A 22,978-nucleotide genomic window follows, 5' to 3' on the forward strand; every position below is an offset into this window, starting at 1 on the left:
AGTATATGCAACTAGACATTTGGAGCGCTTTGAGTCCTATGAGGGAAATGGAATTATTTTTAGATGAAAACTAGACAGAGGCATTCTCAGAAACATATTTGTTACGAGTGAATTCAAGTCACAGAGTTGAACCTTCCTTTTGGCAGAGCGGTTTTGAAACCCTCTTTTTATTGACTCTTCCATTGGAGATTTAGGGCGCTTTGACGCGATGCTGGAAAAGGAAATATCTTCACATAAAAACTAGACAGATGCATTCCCAGAAACTTCTTTTTGATGTGTGCTTTCAACTCACAGAGTTGAACCTTTCTCTTGATAGAGCAGTTTTGAAACCCTCTCTTTGAAGAATCTTCATGTGGACATTTGGATATCTTTGAGGCCTATGCTGGAAAAGGAAATATCTTCACATAAAACCAAGACAGAAGCATTCTCAGAAACTACTTTGCAATGTGTGCGTTCAACACACAGACTTTAAACTTACTTTTGGCGGAGCAGTTCTGAAACAGTCTTTTTGTACAGTCTGCAAGTGGATATTTGGAGCGCTTTAAGGCCTACGCTGAAAAAAGAAATAACTTCAATCAAAAAGTAGAAAGAAGCATTCTCAGAAACCTCTTTGTGATGTGTGTATTGAACTCACAGAGTTGAACCTTCCTTTTGATAGAGGAGTTTTGAAATACTCTTTTTGTAGGATCTGCAAGTGAATAGTTGGAATGATTTGAGGCCTATGATGGTAAAGGAAATATCTTCACATAAAAACGATAGAGAAGCATTCTCGGAAACTTCCTTGTGATGTGTGCATTCAACTCACAGAGTTGAACCTTCCTTCTGATAGTGCAGTTTTGAAACACTCGTTTTGTATCATCTGCAAGTGGATACTTGGAGCGCTTTGAAGCCTATACTGGAAAAGTAAATGTCTTCTCATAAAAACTATACAGAAGCAATCTCCGAAACCACCTTGTGATGTGTGTATTCAACTCAGAGAGTTGAACCTTCCTTTTTTTAGAGCAGTTTTGAAACACTCTTTTTGCAAAATCTGCAAGTGAATACTTGGATCGCTTTGAAGCCTCTGCAGGGTAAAGGAAATATCTTCACATAAAAACAAAACAGAAGCATCATCAGAAACTTCTTTATGATGTGTGCATTCAATTCACAGAGTTGAACCTTCCTTTTGATAGAGCAGTATTGAAACACTCCTTTTGCAGTGTGTGCAAGTAGACATTTGGAGCTCTTTCAGGCCTGTGCTGGAAAAGGAAATATCTTCACACAAAAACTAGACAGAAGTATTCTCAGAAACTTCTTTGTGATGCATGCATTCAAAACACGGAGTTGAACCTTCCCTTTGATAGAACAGTTTTGAAACACTCTTATTGTAGAATCTGCATGTGGATATTTGGAGCGCTTTGAGGCCTATGCTAGAAAAGAAAATATCTTCGCATAAAAATGAGACAGAAGCATTCTCAGAAACTTTTTTGTGATGTGTGCATTAAACTCACAGTGTTGAACCTGCCTTTTGACAGAGCAGTTTTGAAACACTCTTTTTGTAGAATCTGCAGGTGGATATTTGGAGTGCTTTGAGGACAATGCTATATAAGGAAATGTCTTCACATAAAACCTAGACAGAAACATTATCAGAAACTTCTTTGTGATGTGTGCTTCCAAATCACAGAGTTGAACCTTCCTTTTGATATAGCAGGTTTGGAACACACTTTTTGTGGAATCTGCAAGTGAATTTTGAGAGCGCTTTGAGGACTATGCTGGAAAAGGAAATATATTCACATAAAAACTGGAAAGAGGCATTCTCAAAAACTTCTCTGTGATGTGTGCGCTGAACTCACAAAGTTGAACATCCCTTTTGCTAGAGCAGTTTTGAAACACTGTTTTTGTAAAATCTGCAAGTGAATATTTGGAGTGATTGAGACCTCTGCTGGAAAATCATATAACTTCAAATAAGAACGGGACAGAAGCATTCTCAGAAACATCTTTGTGATGTCTGCATTCAACTCGCGGAGTTGAAACTTCCTTTTGGTAGAGCAGTTTTGAAACTGTCTTTTTGTGGAAGCTACAAGTGGATATTTGGAACGCTTTGAGGCTTATGCTGGAAAAGCTAATAACTTCACATAAAAAGTAGAGAGAAGCATTCTCAGAAACTTCTTTGTGATGAGTGTATTCAAGTGTACATTTGGAGTGCTTTGAGGCCTTTGCTGGAAAAGGAAATAACTTCACATAAAAATTAGACAGAAGCATGCTTAGAAACTACTTTGTGATGTGTGCATTCAACTCACAGAGTTGGATCTTCCTTTTCTTAGAGCGGTTTTGAAACAATATTTTTGTAGAATATTCAAGTGGACATTTGGAGGGCTTTGAGGCCTATGCTGGAAAAGGAAATAACTTCACATAAAAACTAGACAGAAGCATTCTCAGAAACGTATTTGTTATGAGTCCATTCAACTCACAGAGTTGAACCTTCGTTTTGATAGGGCAGTTTTGAAACACTCTTTTTGTAGAATCTTCAAGTGGACATTTTTAGTGCTTTGACGATATGCTGGAAAAGGAAATATCTTCACATAAAAACTACACAGAAGCATTCTCAGAAACTTCTTTGTGATGTGTGCTTTCAACTCACAGATGTAAACATTTCTTTTGATCGAGTAGTTTTGAAACACTCTTTTTGTAGAATCTGCAAGTGGATATATGGAGCGCTTTGAAGCCTATGCTGGAAAAGGAAATATCTTCACATAAAAACTATACAGAAGCATTCTCAGCAACTTCCTTGGGATTTGTGCATTCAACTCGGAGAGTTGAACCGTCCTTTTGTGAGAGCAGTTTGGGAACACTCTTTTTGTAGAATCTGCAAGTGGATATTTGGAGCACTTTGAAGCCTAAGCTGGAAAAGGAAACAACTTCACATAAAAACTAGAAGGAAGCATTCTCACAAACTTTTTTGTGATGTGTGCATTCAACTCAGCGAGTTTAACCTTACTTTTGATAGAGCAGTTTTGAAACACTCTTTTTGTAGAATGTGCAAGTAGACATTTGGAGCTCTTTCAGGCCTGTGCTGGAATAGAAAAGATCTTCACACGAAAACTAGACAGAAGCATTCTCAGAAACTTCTTTGTGATGTGTGCATTCCACTCACAGAGTTGAACCTTCCTTTTGATAGAGCAATTCTGAAACACTCTTTTTGTAGAATCCGCAAGTGGATATTCGGAGCGCTTTGAGGCCTATGCTGGAAAAGCAAATATTTTCACGTAAAAACAAGGCGGAAGCACTCTATCAAACTTCTTTGTGATGTTTACATTCAACTCACAGAGTTGAACCTTCCCTTGAATAGAGCGGTTTTGAAAGAATCTTTTTGTAGTATATGCAACTAGACATTTGGAGCGCTTTGAGTCCTATGAGGGAAATGGAATTATTTTTAGATGAAAACTAGACAGAGGCATTCTCAGAAACATATTTGTTACGAGTGAATTCAAGTCACAGAGTTGAACCTTCCTTTTGGCAGAGCGGTTTTGAAACCCTCTTTTTATTGACTCTTCCATTGGAGATTTAGGGCGCTTTGACGCGATGCTGGAAAAGGAAATATCTTCACATAAAAACTAGACAGATGCATTCCCAGAAACTTCTTTTTGATGTGTGCTTTCAACTCACAGAGTTGAACCTTTCTCTTGATAGAGCAGTTTTGAAACCCTCTCTTTGAAGAATCTTCATGTGGACATTTGGATATCTTTGAGGCCTATGCTGGAAAAGGAAATATCTTCACATAAAAACAAGACAGAAGCATTCTCAGAAACTGCTTTGCAATGTGTGCGTTCAACCCACAGACTTTAAACTTACTTTTGGCGGAGCAGTTCTGAAACAGTCTTTTTGTACAGTCTGCAAGTGGATATTTGGAGCGCTTTAAGGCCTACGCTGAAAAAAGAAATAACTTCAATCAAAAAGTAGAAAGAAGCATTCTCAGAAACCTCTTTGTGATGTGTGTATTGAACTCACAGAGTTGAACCTTCCTTTTGATAGAGGAGTTTTGAAATACTCTTTTTGTAGGATCTGCAAGTGAATAGTTGGAATGATTTGAGGCCTATGATGGTAAAGGAAATATCTTCACATAAAAACGATAGAGAAGCATTCTCGGAAACTTCCTTGTGATGTGTGCATTCAACTCACAGAGTTGAACCTTCCTTCTGATAGTGCAGTTTTGAAACACTCGTTTTGTATCATCTGCAAGTGGATACTTGGAGCGCTTTGAAGCCTATACTGGAAAAGTAAATGTCTTCTCATAAAAACTATACAGAAGCAATCTCCGAAACCACCTTGTGATGTGTGTATTCAACTCAGAGAGTTGAACCTTCCTTTTTTTAGAGCAGTTTTGAAACACTCTTTTTGCAAAATCTGCAAGTGAATACTTGGATCGCTTTGAAGCCTCTGCAGGGTAAAGGAAACATCTTCACATAAAAACAAAACAGAGGCATCGTCAGAAACTTCTTTATGATGTGTGCATTCAATTCACAGAGTTGAACCTTCCTTTTGATAGAGCAGTTTTGAAACACTCCTTTTGCAGTGTGTGCAAGTAGACATTTGGAGCTCTTTCAGGCCTGTGCTGGAAAAGGAAATATCTTCACACAAAAACTAGACAGAAGTATTCTCAGAAACTTCTTTGTGATGCATGCATTCAAAACACGGAGTTGAACCTTCCCTTTGATAGAACAGTTTTGAAACACTCTTATTGTAGAATCTGCATGTGGATATTTGGAGCGCTTTGAGGCCTATGCTAGAAAAGAAAATATCTTCGCATAAAAATGAGACAGAAGCATTCTCAGAAACTTTTTTGTGATGTGTGCATTAAACTCACAGTGTTGAACCTGCCTTTTGTCAGAGCAGTTTTGAAACACTCTTTTTGTAGAATCTGCAGGTGGATATTTGGAGTGCTTTGAGGACAATGCTATATAAGGAAATGTCTTCACATAAAACCTAGACAGAAACATTATCAGAAACTTCTTTGTGATGTGTGCTTCCAAATCACAGAGTTGAACCTTCCTTTTGATATAGCAGGTTTGGAACACACTTTTTGTGGAATCTGCAAGTGAATTTTGGGAGCGCTTTGAGGACTATGCTGGAAAAGGAAATATATTCACATAAAAACTGGAAAGAGGCATTCTCAAAAACTTCTCTGTGATGTGTGCGCTGAACTCACAAAGTTGAACATCCCTTTTGCTAGAGCAGTTTTGAAACACTGTTTTTGTAAAATCTGCAAGTGAATATTTGGAGTGATTGAGACCTCTGCTGGAAAATCATATAACTTCAAATAAGAACGGGACAGAAGCATTCTCAGAAACATCTTTGTGATGTCTGCATTCAACTCGCGGAGTTGAAACTTCCTTTTGGTAGAGCAGTTTTGAAACTGTCTTTTTGTGGAAGCTACAAGTGGATATTTGGAACGCTTTGAGGCTTATGCTGGAAAAGCTAATAACTTCACATAAAAAGTAGAGAGAAGCATTCTCAGAAACTTCTTTGTGATGAGTGCATTCAAGTGTACATTTGGAGTGCTTTGAGGCCTTTGCTGGAAAAGGAAATAACTTCACATAAAAATTAGACAGAAGCATGCTCAGAAACTTCTTTGTGATGTGTGCATTCAACTCACAGAGTTGGATCTTCCTTTTCTTAGAGCGGTTTTGAAACAAGATTTTTGTAGAATATTCAAGTGGACATTTGGAGGGCTTTGAGGCCTACGCTGGAAAAGGAAATAACTTCACATAAAAACTAGACAGAAGCATTCTCAGAAACGTATTTGTTATGAGTCCATTCAACTCACAGAGTTGAACCTTCGTTTTGATAGGGCAGTTTTGAAACACTCTTTTTGTAGAATCTTCAAGTGGACATTTTTAGTGCTTTGACGATATGCTGGAAAAGGAAATATCTTCACATAAAAACTACACAGAAGCATTCTCAGAAACTTCTTTGTGATGTGTGCTTTCAACTCACAGATGTAAACATTTCTTTTGATCGAGTAGTTTTGAAACACTCTTTTTGTAGAATCTGCAAGTGGATATATGGAGCGCTTTGAAGCCTATGCTGGAAAAGGAAATATCTTCACATAAAAACTATACAGAAGCATTCTCAGCAACTTCCTTGGGATTTGTGCATTCAACTCGGAGAGTTGAACCGTCCTTTTGTGAGAGCAGTTTGGGAACACTCTTTTTGTAGAATCTGCAAGTGGATATTTGGAGCACTTTGAAGCCTAAGCTGGAAAAGGAAACAACTTCACATAAAAACTAGAAGGAAGCATTCTCACAAACTTTTTGTGATGTGTGCATTCAACTCAGCGAGTTTAACCTTACTTTTGATAGAGCAGTTTTGAAACACTCTTTTTGTAGAATGTGCAAGTAGACATTTGGAGCTCTTTCAGGCCTGTGCTGGAATAGAAAAGATCTTCACACGAAAACTAGACAGAAGCATTCTCAGAAACTTCTTTGTGATGTGTGCATTCCACTCACAGAGTTGAACCTTCCTTTTGATAGAGTAATTCTGAAACACTCTTTTTGTAGAATCCGCAAGTGGATATTCGGAGCGCTTTGAGGCCTATGCTGGAAAAGCAAATATTTTCACGTAAAAACAAGGCGGAAGCACTCTATCAAACTTCTTTGTGATGTTTACATTCAACTCACAGAGTTGAACCTTCCCTTGAATAGAGCGGTTTTGAAAGAATCTTTTTGTAGTATATGCAACTAGATATTTGGAGCGCTTTGAGTCCTATGAGGGAAATGGAATTATTTTTAGATGAAAACTAGACAGAGGCATTCTCAGAAACATATTTGTTACGAGTGAATTCAAGTCACAGAGTTGAACCTTCCTTTTGGCAGAGCGGTTTTGAAACCCTCTTTTTATTGACTCTTCCATTGGAGATTTAGGGCGCTTTGACGCGATGCTGGAAAAGGAAATATCTTCACATAAAAACTAGACAGATGCATTCCCAGAAACTTCTTTTTGATGTGTGCTTTCAACTCACAGAGTTGAACCTTTCTCTTGATAGAGCAGTTTTGAAACCCTCTCTTTGAAGAATCTTCATGTGGACATTTGGATATCTTTGAGGCCTATGCTGGAAAAGGAAATATCTTCACATAAAAACAAGACAGAAGCATTCTCAGAAACTACTTTGCAATGTGTGCGTTCAACACACAGACTTTAAACTTACTTTTGGCGGAGCAGTTCTGAAACAGTCTTTTTGTACAGTCTGCAAGTGGATATTTGGAGCGCTTTAAGGCCTACGCTGAAAAAAGAAATAACTTCAATCAAAAAGTAGAAAGAAGCATTCTCAGAAACCTCTTTGTGATGTGTGTATTGAACTCACAGAGTTGAACCTTCCTTTTGATAGAGGAGTTTTGAAATACTCTTTTTGTAGGATCTGCAAGTGAATAGTTGGAATGATTTGAGGCCTATGATGGTAAAGGAAATATCTTCACATAAAAACGATAGAGAAGCATTCTCGGAAACTTCCTTGTGATGTGTGCATTCAACTCACAGAGTTGAACCTTCCTTCTGATAGTGCAGTTTTGAAACACTCGTTTTGTATCATCTGCAAGTGGATACTTGGAGCGCTTTGAAGCCTATACTGGAAAAGTAAATGTCTTCTCATAAAAACTATACAGAAGCAATCTCCGAAACCACCTTGTGATGTGTGTATTCAACTCAGAGAGTTGAACCTTCCTTTTTTTAGAGCAGTTTTGAAACACTCTTTTTGCAAAATCTGCAAGTGAATACTTGGATCGCTTTGAAGCCTCTGCAGGGTAAAGGAAACATCTTCACATAAAAACAAAACAGAGGCATCGTCAGAAACTTCTTTATGATGTGTGCATTCAATTCACAGAGTTGAACCTTCCTTTTGATAGAGCAGTTTTGAAACACTCCTTTTGCAGTGTGTGCAAGTAGACATTTGGAGCTCTTTCAGGCCTGTGCTGGAAAAGGAAATATCTTCACACAAAAACTAGACAGAAGTATTCTCAGAAACTTCTTTGTGATGCATGCATTCAAAACACGGAGTTGAACCTTCCCTTTGATAGAACAGTTTTGAAGCACTCTTATTGTAGAATCTGCATGTGGATATTTGGAGCGCTTTGAGGCCTATGCTAGAAAAGAAAATATCTTCGCATAAAAATGAGACAGAAGCATTCTCAGAAACTTTTTTGTGATGTGTGCATTAAACTCACAGTGTTGAACCTGCCTTTTGACAGAGCAGTTTTGAAACACTCTTTTTGTAGAATCTGCAGGTGGATATTTGCAGTGCTTTGAGGACAATGCTATATAAGGAAATGTCTTCACATAAAACCTAGACAGAAACATTATCAGAAACTTCTTTGTGATGTGTGCTTCCAAATCACAGAGTTGAACCTTCCTTTTGATATAGCAGGTTTGGAACACACTTTTTGTGGAATCTGCAAGTGAATTTTGGGAGCGCTTTGAGGACTATGCTGGAAAAGGAAATATATTCACATAAAAACTGGAAAGAGGCATTCTCAAAAACTTCTCTGTGATGTGTGCGCTGAACTCACAAAGTTGAACATCCCTTTTGCTAGAGCAGTTTTGAAACACTGTTTTTGTAAAATCTGCAAGTGAATATTTGGAGTGATTGAGACCTCTGCTGGAAAATCATATAACTTCAAATAAGAACGGGACAGAAGCATTCTCAGAAACATCTTTGTGATGTCTGCATTCAACTCGCGGAGTTGAAACTTCCTTTTGGTAGAGCAGTTTTGAAACTGTCTTTTTGTGGAAGCTACAAGTGGATATTTGGAACGCTTTGAGGCTTATGCTGGAAAAGCTAATAACTTCACATAAAAAGTAGAGAGAAGCATTCTCAGAAACTTCTTTGTGATGAGTGCATTCAAGTGTACATTTGGAGTGCTTTGAGGCCTTTGCTGGAAAAGGAAATAACTTCACATAAAAATTAGACAGAAGCATGCTCAGAAACTTCTTTGTGATGTGTGCATTCAACTCACAGAGTTGGATCTTCCTTTTCTTAGAGCGGTTTTGAAACAAGATTTTTGTAGAATATTCAAGTGGACATTTGGAGGGCTTTGAGGCCTACGCTGGAAAAGGAAATAACTTCACATAAAAACTAGACAGAAGCATTCTCAGAAACGTATTTGTTATGAGTCCATTCAACTCACAGAGTTGAACCTTCGTTTTGATAGGGCAGTTTTGAAACACTCTTTTTGTAGAATCTTCAAGTGGACATTTTTAGTGCTTTGACGATATGCTGGAAAAGGAAATATCTTCACATAAAAACTACACAGAAGCATTCTCAGAAACTTCTTTGTGATGTGTGCTTTCAACTCACAGATGTAAACATTTCTTTTGATCGAGTAGTTTTGAAACACTCTTTTTGTAGAATCTGCAAGTGGATATATGGAGCGCTTTGAAGCCTATGCTGGAAAAGGAAATATCTTCACATAAAAACTATACAGAAGCATTCTCAGCAACTTCCTTGGGATTTGTGCATTCAACTCGGAGAGTTGAACCGTCCTTTTGTGAGAGCAGTTTGGGAACACTCTTTTTGTAGAATCTGCAAGTGGATATTTGGAGCACTTTGAAGCCTAAGCTGGAAAAGGAAACAACTTCACATAAAAACTAGAAGGAAGCATTCTCACAAACTTTTTGTGATGTGTGCATTCAACTCAGCGAGTTTAACCTTACTTTTGATAGAGCAGTTTTGAAACACTCTTTTTGTAGAATGTGCAAGTAGACATTTGGAGCTCTTTCAGGCCTGTGCTGGAATAGAAAAGATCTTCACACGAAAACTAGACAGAAGCATTCTCAGAAACTTCTTTGTGATGTGTGCATTCCACTCACAGAGTTGAACCTTCCTTTTGATAGAGTAATTCTGAAACACTCTTTTTGTAGAATCCGCAAGTGGATATTCGGAGCGCTTTGAGGCCTATGCTGGAAAAGCAAATATTTTCACGTAAAAACAAGGCGGAAGCACTCTATCAAACTTCTTTGTGATGTTTACATTCAACTCACAGAGTTGAACCTTCCCTTGAATAGAGCGGTTTTGAAAGAATCTTTTTGTAGTATATGCAACTAGATATTTGGAGCGCTTTGAGTCCTATGAGGGAAATGGAATTATTTTTAGATGAAAACTAGACAGAGGCATTCTCAGAAACATATTTGTTACGAGTGAATTCAAGTCACAGAGTTGAACCTTCCTTTTGGCAGAGCGGTTTTGAAACCCTCTTTTTATTGACTCTTCCATTGGAGATTTAGGGCGCTTTGACGCGATGCTGGAAAAGGAAATATCTTCACATAAAAACTAGACAGATGCATTCCCAGAAACTTCTTTTTGATGTGTGCTTTCAACTCACAGAGTTGAACCTTTCTCTTGATAGAGCAGTTTTGAAACCCTCTCTTTGAAGAATCTTCATGTGGACATTTGGATATCTTTGAGGCCTATGCTGGAAAAGGAAATATCTTCACATAAAAACAAGACAGAAGCATTCTCAGAAACTACTTTGCAATGTGTGCGTTCAACACACAGACTTTAAACTTACTTTTGGCGGAGCAGTTCTGAAACAGTCTTTTTGTACAGTCTGCAAGTGGATATTTGGAGCGCTTTAAGGCCTACGCTGAAAAAAGAAATAACTTCAATCAAAAAGTAGAAAGAAGCATTCTCAGAAACCTCTTTGTGATGTGTGTATTGAACTCACAGAGTTGAACCTTCCTTTTGATAGAGGAGTTTTGAAATACTCTTTTTGTAGGATCTGCAAGTGAATAGTTGGAATGATTTGAGGCCTATGATGGTAAAGGAAATATCTTCACATAAAAACGATAGAGAAGCATTCTCGGAAACTTCCTTGTGATGTGTGCATTCAACTCACAGAGTTGAACCTTCCTTCTGATAGTGCAGTTTTGAAACACTCGTTTTGTATCATCTGCAAGTGGATACTTGGAGCGCTTTGAAGCCTATACTGGAAAAGTAAATGTCTTCTCATAAAAACTATACAGAAGCAATCTCCGAAACCACCTTGTGATGTGTGTATTCAACTCAGAGAGTTGAACCTTCCTTTTTTTAGAGCAGTTTTGAAACACTCTTTTTGCAAAATCTGCAAGTGAATACTTGGATCGCTTTGAAGCCTCTGCAGGGTAAAGGAAACATCTTCACATAAAAACAAAACAGAGGCATCGTCAGAAACTTCTTTATGATGTGTGCATTCAATTCACAGAGTTGAACCTTCCTTTTGATAGAGCAGTTTTGAAACACTCCTTTTGCAGTGTGTGCAAGTAGACATTTGGAGCTCTTTCAGGCCTGTGCTGGAAAAGGAAATATCTTCACACAAAAACTAGACAGAAGTATTCTCAGAAACTTCTTTGTGATGCATGCATTCAAAACACGGAGTTGAACCTTCCCTTTGATAGAACAGTTTTGAAACACTCTTATTGTAGAATCTGCATGTGGATATTTGGAGCGCTTTGAGGCCTATGCTAGAAAAGAAAATATCTTCGCATAAAAATGAGACAGAAGCATTCTCAGAAACTTTTTTGTGATGTGTGCATTAAACTCACAGTGTTGAACCTGCCTTTTGACAGAGCAGTTTTGAAACACTCTTTTTGTAGAATCTGCAGGTGGATATTTGGAGTGCTTTGAGGACAATGCTATATAAGGAAATGTCTTCACATAAAACCTAGACAGAAACATTATCAGAAACTTCTTTGTGATGTGTGCTTCCAAATCACAGAGTTGAACCTTCCTTTTGATATAGCAGGTTTGGAACACACTTTTTGTGGAATCTGCAAGTGAATTTTGGGAGCGCTTTGAGGACTATGCTGGAAAAGGAAATATATTCACATAAAAACTGGAAAGAGGCATTCTCAAAAACTTCTCTGTGATGTGTGCGCTGAACTCACAAAGTTGAACATCCCTTTTGCTAGAGCAGTTTTGAAACACTGTTTTTGTAAAATCTGCAAGTGAATATTTGGAGTGATTGAGACCTCTGCTGGAAAATCATATAACTTCAAATAAGAACGGGACAGAAGCATTCTCAGAAACATCTTTGTGATGTCTGCATTCAACTCGCGGAGTTGAAACTTCCTTTTGGTAGAGCAGTTTTGAAACTGTCTTTTTGTGGAAGCTACAAGTGGATATTTGGAACGCTTTGAGGCTTATGCTGGAAAAGCTAATAACTTCACATAAAAAGTAGAGAGAAGCATTCTCAGAAACTTCTTTGTGATGAGTGCATTCAAGTGTACATTTGGAGTGCTTTGAGGCCTTTGCTGGAAAAGGAAATAACTTCACATAAAAATTAGACAGAAGCATGCTCAGAAACTTCTTTGTGATGTGTGCATTCAACTCACAGAGTTGGATCTTCCTTTTCTTAGAGCGGTTTTGAAACAAGATTTTTGTAGAATATTCAAGTGGACATTTGGAGGGCTTTGAGGCCTACGCTGGAAAAGGAAATAACTTCACATAAAAACTAGACAGAAGCATTCTCAGAAACGTATTTGTTATGAGTCCATTCAACTCACAGAGTTGAAACTTCGTTTTGATAGGGCAGTTTTGAAACACTCTTTTTGTAGAATCTTCAAGTGGACATTTTTAGTGCTTTGACGATATGCTGGAAAAGGAAATATCTTCACATAAAAACTACACAGAAGCATTCTCAGAAACTTCTTTGTGATGTGTGCTTTCAACTCACAGATGTAAACATTTCTTTTGATCGAGTAGTTTTGAAACACTCTTTTTGTAGAATCTGCAAGTGGATATATGGAGCGCTTTGAAGCCTATGCTGGAAAAGGAAATATCTTCACATAAAAACTATACAGAAGCATTCTCAGCAACTTCCTTGGGATTTGTGCATTCAACTCGGAGAGTTGAACCGTCCTTTTGTGAGAGCAGTTTGGGAACACTCTTTTTGTAGAATCTGCAAGTGGATATTTGGAGCACTTTGAAGCCTAAGCTGGAAAAGGAAACAACTTCACATAAAAACTAGAAGGAAGCATTCTCACAAACTTTTTGTGATGTGTGCATTCAACTCAGCGAGTTTAACCTTACTTTTGATAGAGCAGTTTTGAAACACTCTTTTTGTAGAATGTGCAAGTAGACATTTGGAGCTCTTTCAGGCCTGTGCTGGAATAGAAAAGATCTTCACACGAAAACTAGACAGAAGCATTCTCAGAAACTTCTTTGTGATGTGTGCATTCCACTCACAGAGTTGAACCTTCCTTTTGATAGAGTAATTCTGAAACACTCTTTTTGTAGAATCCGCAAGTGGATATTCGGAGCGCTTTGAGGCCTATGCTGGAAAAGCAAATATTTTCACGTAAAAACAAGGCGGAAGCACTCTATCAAACTTCTTTGTGATGTTTACATTCAACTCACAGAGTTGAACCTTCCCTTGAATAGAGCGGTTTTGAAAGAATCTTTTTGTAGTATATGCAACTAGATATTTGGAGCGCTTTGAGTCCTATGAGGGAAATGGAATTATTTTTAGATGAAAACTAGACAGAGGCATTCTCAGAAACATATTTGTTACGAGTGAATTCAAGTCACAGAGTTGAACCTTCCTTTTGGCAGAGCGGTTTTGAAACCCTCTTTTTATTGACTCTTCCATTGGAGATTTAGGGCGCTTTGACGCGATGCTGGAAAAGGAAATATCTTCACATAAAAACTAGACAGATGCATTCCCAGAAACTTCTTTTTGATGTGTGCTTTCAACTCACAGAGTTGAACCTTTCTCTTGATAGAGCAGTTTTGAAACCCTCTCTTTGAAGAATCTTCATGTGGACATTTGGATATCTTTGAGGCCTATGCTGGAAAAGGAAATATCTTCACATAAAAACAAGACAGAAGCATTCTCAGAAACTACTTTGCAATGTGTGCGTTCAACACACAGACTTTAAACTTACTTTTGGCGGAGCAGTTCTGAAACAGTCTTTTTGTACAGTCTGCAAGTGGATATTTGGAGCGCTTTAAGGCCTACGCTGAAAAAAGAAATAACTTCAATCAAAAAGTAGAAAGAAGCATTCTCAGAAACCTCTTTGTGATGTGTGTATTGAACTCACAGAGTTGAACCTTCCTTTTGATAGAGGAGTTTTGAAATACTCTTTTTGTAGGATCTGCAAGTGAATAGTTGGAATGATTTGAGGCCTATGATGGTAAAGGAAATATCTTCACATAAAAACGATAGAGAAGCATTCTCGGAAACTTCCTTGTGATGTGTGCATTCAACTCACAGAGTTGAACCTTCCTTCTGATAGTGCAGTTTTGAAACACTCGTTTTGTATCATCTGCAAGTGGATACTTGGAGCGCTTTGAAGCCTATACTGGAAAAGTAAATGTCTTCTCATAAAAACTATACAGAAGCAATCTCCGAAACCACCTTGTGATGTGTGTATTCAACTCAGAGAGTTGAACCTTCCTTTTTTTAGAGCAGTTTTGAAACACTCTTTTTGCAAAATCTGCAAGTGAATACTTGGATCGCTTTGAAGCCTCTGCAGGGTAAAGGAAACATCTTCACATAAAAACAAAACAGAGGCATCGTCAGAAACTTCTTTATGATGTGTGCATTCAATTCACAGAGTTGAACCTTCCTTTTGATAGAACAGTTTTGAAACACTCCTTTTGCAGTGTGTGCAAGTAGACATTTGGAGCTCTTTCAGGCCTGTGCTGGAAAAGGAAATATCTTCACACAAAAACTAGACAGAAGTATTCTCAGAAACTTCTTTGTGATGCATGCATTCAAAACACGGAGTTGAACCTTCCCTTTGATAGAACAGTTTTGAAGCACTCTTATTGTAGAATCTGCATGTGGATATTTGGAGCGCTTTGAGGCCTATGCTAGAAAAGAAAATATCTTCGCATAAAAATGAGACAGAAGCATTCTCAGAAACTTTTTTGTGATGTGTGCATTAAACTCACAGTGTTGAACCTGCCTTTTGACAGAGCAGTTTTGAAACACTCTTTTTGTAGAATCTGCAGGTGGATATTTGGAGTGCTTTGAGGACAATGCTATATAAGGAAATGTCTTCACATAAAACCTAGACAGAAACATTATCAGAAACTTCTTTGTGATGTGTGCTTCCAAATCACAGAGTTGAACCTTCCTTTTGATATAGCAGGTTTGGAACACACTTTTTGTGGAATCTGCAAGTGAATTTTGGGAGCGCTTTGAGGACTATGCTGGAAAAGGAAATATATTCACATAAAAACTGGAAAGAGGCATTCTCAAAAACTTCTCTGTGATGTGTGCGCTGAACTCACAAAGTTGAACATCCCTTTTGCTAGAGCAGTTTTGAAACACTGTTTTTGTAAAATCTGCAAGTGAATATTTGGAGTGATTGAGACCTCTGCTGGAAAATCATATAACTTCAAATAAGAACGGGACAGAAGCATTCTCAGAAACATCTTTGTGATGTCTGCATTCAACTCGCGGAGTTGAAACTTCCTTTTGGTAGAGCAGTTTTGAAACTGTCTTTTTGTGGAAGCTACAAGTGGATATTTGGAACGCTTTGAGGCTTATGCTGGAAAAGCTAATAACTTCACATAAAAAGTAGAGAGAAGCATTCTCAGAAACTTCTTTGTGATGAGTGCATTCAAGTGTACATTTGGAGTGCTTTGAGGCCTTTGCTGGAAAAGGAAATAACTTCACATAAAAATTAGACAGAAGCATGCTCAGAAACTTCTTTGTGATGTGTGCATTCAACTCACAGAGTTGGATCTTCCTTTTCTTAGAGCGGTTTTGAAACAAGATTTTTGTAGAATATTCAAGTGGACATTTGGAGGGCTTTGAGGCCTACGCTGGAAAAGGAAATAACTTCACATAAAAACTAGACAGAAGCATTCTCAGAAACGTATTTGTTATGAGTCCATTCAACTCACAGAGTTGAACCTTCGTTTTGATAGGGCAGTTTTGAAACACTCTTTTTGTAGAATCTTCAAGTGGACATTTTTAGTGCTTTGACGATATGCTGGAAAAGGAAATATCTTCACATAAAAACTACACAGAAGCATTCTCAGAAACTTCTTTGTGATGTGTGCTTTCAACTCACAGATGTAAACATTTCTTTTGATCGAGTAGTTTTGAAACACTCTTTTTGTAGAATCTGCAAGTGGATATATGGAGCGCTTTGAAGCCTATGCTGGAAAAGGAAATATCTTCACATAAAAACTATACAGAAGCATTCTCAGCAACTTCCTTGGGATTTGTGCATTCAACTCGGAGAGTTGAACCGTCCTTTTGTGAGAGCAGTTTGGGAACACTCTTTTTGTAGAATCTGCAAGTGGATATTTGGAGCACTTTGAAGCCTAAGCTGGAAAAGGAAACAACTTCACACAAAAACTAGAAGGAAGCATTCTCACAAACTTTTTTGTGATGTGTGCATTCAACTCAGCGAGTTTAACCTTACTTTTGATAGAGCAGTTTTGAAACACTCTTTTTGTAGAATGTGCAAGTAGACATTTGGAGCTCTTTCAGGCCTGTGCTGGAATAGAAAAGATCTTCTCACGAAAACTAGACAGAAGCATTCTCAGAAACTTCTTTGTGATGTGTGCATTCCACTCACAGAGTTGAACCTTCCTTTTGATAGAGTAATTCTGAAACACTCTTTTTGTAGAATCCGCAAGTGGATATTCGGAGCGCTTTGAGGCCTATGCTGGAAAAGCAAATATTTTCACGTAAAAACAAGGCGGAAGCACTCTATCAACCTTCTTTGTGATGTTTACATTCAACTCACAGAGTTGAACCTTCCCTTGAATAGAGCGGTTTTGAAAGAATCTTTTTGTAGTATATGCAACTAGATATTTGGAGCGCTTTGAGTCCTATGAGGGAAATGGAATTATTTTTAGATGAAAACTAGACAGAGGCATTCTCAGAAACATATTTGTTACGAGTGAATTCAAGTCACAGAGTTGAACCTTCCTTTTGGCAGAGCGGTTTTGAAACCCTCTTTTTATTGACTCTTCCATTGGAGATTTAGGGCGCTTTGACGCGATGCTGGAAAAGGAAATATCTTCACATAAAAACTAGACAGATGCATTCCCAGAAACTTCTTTTTGATGTGTGCTTTCAACTCACAGAGTTGAACCTTTCTCTTGATAGAGCAGTTTTGAAACCCTCTCTTTGAAGAATCTTCATGTGGACATTTGGATATCTTTGAGGCCTATGCTGGAAAAGGAAATATCTTCACATAAAAACAAGACAGAAGCATTCTCAGAAACTACTTTGCAATGTGTGCGTTCAACACACAGACTTTAAACTTACTTTTGGCGGAGCAGTTCTGAAACAGTCTTTTTGTACAGTCTGCAAGTGGATATTTGGAGCGCTTTAAGGCCTACGCTGAAAAAAGAAATAACTTCAATCAAAAAGTAGAAAGAAGCATTCTCAGAAACCTCTTTGTGATGTGTGTATTGAACTCACAGAGTTGAACCTTCCTTTTGATAGAGGAGTTTTGAAATACTCTTTTTGTAGGATCTGCAAGTGAATAGTTGGAATGATTTGAGGCCTATGATGGTAAAGGAAATATCTTCACATAAAAACGATAGAGAAGCATTCTCGGAAACTTCCTTGTGATGTGTGCATTCAACTCACAGAGTTGAACCTTCCTTCTGATAGTGCAGTTTTGAAACACTCGTTTTGTATCATCTGCAAGTGGATACTTGGAGCGCTTTGAAGCCTATACTGGAAAAGTAAATGTCTTCTCATAAAAACTATACAGAAGCAATCTCCGAAACCACCTTGTGATGTGTGTATTCAACTCAGAGAGTTGAACCTTCCTTTTTTTAGAGCAGTTTTGAAACACTCTTTTTGCAAAATCTGCAAGTGAATACTTGGATCGCTTTGAAGCCTCTGCAGGGTAAAGGAAATATCTTCACATAAAAACAAAACAGAAGCATCGTCAGAAACTTCTTTATGATGTGTGCATTCAATTCACAGAGTTGAACCTTCCTTTTGATAGAGCAGTTTTGAAACACTCCTTTTGCAGTGTGTGCAAGTAGACATTTGGAGCTCCTTCACGCCTGTGCTGGAAAAGGAAATATCTTCACACAAAAACTAGACAGAAATACTCTCAGAAACTTCTTTGTGATGCATGCATTCTAAACACGGAGTTGAACCTTCCCTTTCATAGAACAGTTTTGAAACACTCTTATTGTAGAATCTGCATGTGGATATTTGGAGCGCTTTGAGGCCTATGCTAGAAAAGAAAATATCTTCGCATAAAAATGAGACAGAAGCATTCTCAGAAACTTTTTTGTGATGTGTGCATTAAACTCACAGTGTTGAACCTGCCTTTTGACAGAGCAGTTTTGAAACACTCTTTTTGTAGAATCTGCAGGTGGATATTTGGAGTGCTTTGAGGACAATGCTATATAAGGAAATGTCTTCACATAAAACCTAGACAGAAACATTATCAGAAACTTCTTTGTGATGTGTGCTTCCAAATCACAGAGTTGAACCTTCCTTTTGATATAGCAGGTTTGGAACACACTTTTTGTGGAATCTGCAAGTGAATTTTGGGAGCGCTTTGAGGACTATGCTGGAAAAGGAAATATATTCACATAAAAACTAGAAAGAGGCATTCTCAAAAACTTCTCTGTGATGTGTGCGCTGAACTCACAAAGTTGAACATCCCTTTTGCTAGAGCAGTTTTGAAACACTGTTTTTGTAAAATCTGCAAGTGAATATTTGGAGTGATTGAGACCTCTGCTGCAAAATCATATAACTTCAAATAAGAACTGGACAGAAGCATTCTCAGAAACATCTTTGTGATGTCTGCATTCAACTCGCGGAGTTGAAACTTCCTTTTGGTAGAGCAGTTTTGAAACTGTCTTTTTGTGGAAGCTACAAGTGGATATTTGGAACGCTTTGAGGCTTATGCTGGAAAAGCTAATAACTTCACATAAAAAGTAGAGAGAAGCATTCTCAGAAACTTCTTTGTGATGAGTGCATTCAAGTGTACATTTGGAGTGCTTTGAGGCCTTTGCTGGAAAAGGAAATAACTTCACATAAAAATTAGACAGAAGCATGCTCAGAAACTTCTTTGTGATGTGTGCATTCAACTCACAGAGTTGGATCTTCCTTTTCTTAGAGCGGTTTTGAAACAAGATTTTTGTAGAATATTCAAGTGGACATTTGGAGGGCTTTGAGGCCTACGCTGGAAAAGGAAATAACTTCACATAAAAACTAGACAGAAGCATTCTCAGAAACGTATTTGTTATGAGTCCATTCAACTCACAGAGTTGAACCTTCGTTTTGATAGGGCAGTTTTGAAACACTCTTTTTGTAGAATCTTCAAGTGGACATTTTTAGTGCTTTGACGATATGCTGGAAAAGGAAATATCTTCACATAAAAACTACACAGAAGCATTCTCAGAAACTTCTTTGTGATGTGTGCTTTCAACTCACAGATGTAAACATTTCTTTTGATCGAGTAGTTTTGAAACACTCTTTTTGTAGAATCTGCAAGTGGATATATGGAGCGCTTTGAAGCCTATGCTGGAAAAGGAAATATCTTCACATAAAAACTATACAGAAGCATTCTCAGCAACTTCCTTGGGATTTGTGCATTCAACTCGGAGAGTTGAACCGTCCTTTTGTGAGAGCAGTTTGGGAACACTCTTTTTGTAGAATCTGCAAGTGGATATTTGGAGCACTTTGAAGCCTAAGCTGGAAAAGGAAACAACTTCACATAAAAACTAGAAGGAAGCATTCTCACAAACTTTTTGTGATGTGTGCATTCAACTCAGCGAGTTTAACCTTACTTTTGATAGAGCAGTTTTGAAACACTCTTTTTGTAGAATGTGCAAGTAGACATTTGGAGCTCTTTCAGGCCTGTGCTGGAATAGAAAAGATCTTCACACGAAAACTAGACAGAAGCATTCTCAGAAACTTCTTTGTGATGTGTGCATTCCACTCACAGAGTTGAACCTTCCTTTTGATAGAGTAATTCTGAAACACTCTTTTTGTAGAATCCGCAAGTGGATATTCGGAGCGCTTTGAGGCCTATGCTGGAAAAGCAAATATTTTCACGTAAAAACAAGGCGGAAGCACTCTATCAAACTTCTTTGTGATGTTTACATTCAACTCACAGAGTTGAACCTTCCCTTGAATAGAGCGGTTTTGAAAGAATCTTTTTGTAGTATATGCAACTAGATATTTGGAGCGCTTTGAGTCCTATGAGGGAAATGGAATTATTTTTAGATGAAAACTAGACAGAGGCATTCTCAGAAACATATTTGTTACGAGTGAATTCAAGTCACAGAGTTGAACCTTCCTTTTGGCAGAGCGGTTTTGAAACCCTCTTTTTATTGACTCTTCCATTGGAGATTTAGGGCGCTTTGACGCGATGCTGGAAAAGGAAATATCTTCACATAAAAACTAGACAGATGCATTCCCAGAAACTTCTTTTTGATGTGTGCTTTCAACTCACAGAGTTGAACCTTTCTCTTGATAGAGCAGTTTTGAAACCCTCTCTTTGAAGAATCTTCATGTGGACATTTGGATATCTTTGAGGCCTATGCTGGAAAAGGAAATATCTTCACATAAAAACAAGACAGAAGCATTCTCAGAAACTACTTTGCAATGTGTGCGTTCAACACACAGACTTTAAACTTACTTTTGGCGGAGCAGTTCTGAAACAGTCTTTTTGTACAGTCTGCAAGTGGATATTTGGAGCGCTTTAAGGCCTACGCTGAAAAAAGAAATAACTTCAATCAAAAAGTAGAAAGAAGCATTCTCAGAAACCTCTTTGTGATGTGTGTATTGAACTCACAGAGTTGAACCTTCCTTTTGATAGAGGAGTTTTGAAATACTCTTTTTGTAGGATCTGCAAGTGAATAGTTGGAATGATTTGAGGCCTATGATGGTAAAGGAAATATCTTCACATAAAAACGATAGAGAAGCATTCTCGGAAACTTCCTTGTGATGTGTGCATTCAACTCACAGAGTTGAACCTTCCTTCTGATAGTGCAGTTTTGAAACACTCGTTTTGTATCATCTGCAAGTGGATACTTGGAGCGCTTTGAAGCCTATACTGGAAAAGTAAATGTCTTCTCATAAAAACTATACAGAAGCAATCTCCGAAACCACCTTGTGATGTGTGTATTCAACTCAGAGAGTTGAACCTTCCTTTTTTTAGAGCAGTTTTGAAACACTCTTTTTGCAAAATCTGCAAGTGAATACTTGGATCGCTTTGAAGCCTCTGCAGGGTAAAGGAAACATCTTCACATAAAAACAAAACAGAGGCATCGTCAGAAACTTCTTTATGATGTGTGCATTCAATTCACAGAGTTGAACCTTCCTTTTGATAGAACAGTTTTGAAACACTCCTTTTGCAGTGTGTGCAAGTAGACATTTGGAGCTCTTTCAGGCCTGTGCTGGAAAAGGAAATATCTTCACACAAAAACTAGACAGAAGTATTCTCAGAAACTTCTTTGTGATGCATGCATTCAAAACACGGAGTTGAACCTTCCCTTTGATAGAACAGTTTTGAAGCACTCTTATTGTAGAATCTGCATGTGGATATTTGGAGCGCTTTGAGGCCTATGCTAGAAAAGAAAATATCTTCGCATAAAAATGAGACAGAAGCATTCTCAGAAACTTTTTTGTGATGTGTGCATTAAACTCACAGTGTTGAACCTGCCTTTTGACAGAGCAGTTTTGAAACACTCTTTTTGTAGAATCTGCAGGTGGATATTTGGAGTGCTTTGAGGACAATGCTATATAAGGAAATGTCTTCACATAAAACCTAGACAGAAACATTATCAGAAACTTCTTTGTGATGTGTGCTTCCAAATCACAGAGTTGAACCTTCCTTTTGATATAGCAGGTTTGGAACACACTTTTTGTGGAATCTGCAAGTGAATTTTGGGAGCGCTTTGAGGACTATGCTGGAAAAGGAAATATATTCACATAAAAACTGGAAAGAGGCATTCTCAAAAACTTCTCTGTGATGTGTGCGCTGAACTCACAAAGTTGAACATCCCTTTTGCTAGAGCAGTTTTGAAACACTGTTTTTGTAAAATCTGCAAGTGAATATTTGGAGTGATTGAGACCTCTGCTGGAAAATCATATAACTTCAAATAAGAACGGGACAGAAGCATTCTCAGAAACATCTTTGTGATGTCTGCATTCAACTCGCGGAGTTGAAACTTCCTTTTGGTAGAGCAGTTTTGAAACTGTCTTTTTGTGGAAGCTACAAGTGGATATTTGGAACGCTTTGAGGCTTATGCTGGAAAAGCTAATAACTTCACATAAAAAGTAGAGAGAAGCATTCTCAGAAACTTCTTTGTGATGAGTGCATTCAAGTGTACATTTGGAGTGCTTTGAGGCCTTTGCTGGAAAAGGAAATAACTTCACATAAAAATTAGACAGAAGCATGCTCAGAAACTTCTTTGTGATGTGTGCATTCAACTCACAGAGTTGGATCTTCCTTTTCTTAGAGCGGTTTTGAAACAAGATTTTTGTAGAATATTCAAGTGGACATTTGGAGGGCTTTGAGGCCTACGCTGGAAAAGGAAATAACTTCACATAAAAACTAGACAGAAGCATTCTCAGAAACGTATTTGTTATGAGTCCATTCAACTCACAGAGTTGAACCTTCGTTTTGATAGGGCAGTTTTGAAACACTCTTTTTGTAGAATCTTCAAGTGGACATTTTTAGTGCTTTGACGATATGCTGGAAAAGGAAATATCTTCACATAAAAACTACACAGAAGCATTCTCAGAAACTTCTTTGTGATGTGTGCTTTCAACTCACAGATGTAAACATTTCTTTTGATCGAGTAGTTTTGAAACACTCTTTTTGTAGAATCTGCAAGTGGATATATGGAGCGCTTTGAAGCCTATGCTGGAAAAGGAAATATCTTCACATAAAAACTATACAGAAGCATTCTCAGCAACTTCCTTGGGATTTGTGCATTCAACTCGGAGAGTTGAACCGTCCTTTTGTGAGAGCAGTTTGGGAACACTCTTTTTGTAGAATCTGCAAGTGGATATTTGGA

This window comes from Pongo pygmaeus, chromosome 20, assembly GCF_028885625.2.
Source record: "Pongo pygmaeus isolate AG05252 chromosome 20, NHGRI_mPonPyg2-v2.0_pri, whole genome shotgun sequence".
NCBI lineage: Eukaryota > Metazoa > Chordata > Mammalia > Primates > Hominidae > Pongo > Pongo pygmaeus.